Genomic DNA, 818 nt, shown 5'->3' on the forward strand with positions numbered 1-818 from the left:
CCCAAGGACCACAGCCAGCCCGCCCGGCTCCCAGGCCCGCAGCGCGCGCGGAGCCGGCCTTTGCTGAGCCCCGGGCGTTTGCACAAACTTAACTGTGCCACCCCTGACGGGGGTGAGCCTGGCCCCACCGTTACCTAGCAATAAACTGCAAAAACGTCGTTAATAACAGCGCGCATTCTTCTCTGTATTCTAACTCTGTTCATAAAACGCTGGCCTCTCCGGAAAGGACCAGCGCAGCGCGACTCCTGGGTGCCGGCGAGTCCTACGGCCGTGGGCCCCAGTCGGGCTTCTCCCGCGGTGCCTCCCTGCAGCGTGGCTTTCGCTCGGGGCCCCTCACCACACGGTAGCGTTTGGGGAGCCGCGAAGACCGTGTTTATTAGATAGCTTGTCTCCTTTCTGGCCTCCTGATCTCCCTTCGTCCCACTCAACCTTTGAAGGAACTTTTGTTCTCAAGAGGAGTTACTGGGTGAGGGGGAGCCCCCCAAACCTCCATGCCAATACGCCGCCGCCGCCTGTGCCCGCCGGGCGGTCCGAGGGAATCGCTGGAGCGCGCGGGTTCCCACGATTTGTGTCTGCATCCGTGCGCTCGCGCTGGAAGGGAAACGCACGACAGGCACGCAGAATTCGAGACGCGACGGCCTTCCCCAGGACCTGGGACACTTCCCCGCCGCTCACAACCCACCAGGCAGGGCGCTGCGCCCGGCCGGAGGCGGCTGCACTGGGGAAGGGCGCAGCTGGAGAAGGAAGCCTGGGCATCTGCGTGGAGAGAACACAGATGTTCACAGGCCTCGGGCACAGCCTGGCATCGGGCATGGCTG

Source organism: Tupaia chinensis, unplaced genomic scaffold, assembly GCF_000334495.1.
Source record: "Tupaia chinensis unplaced genomic scaffold, TupChi_1.0 Scaffold000292_1, whole genome shotgun sequence".
Lineage (NCBI taxonomy): Eukaryota > Metazoa > Chordata > Mammalia > Scandentia > Tupaiidae > Tupaia > Tupaia belangeri.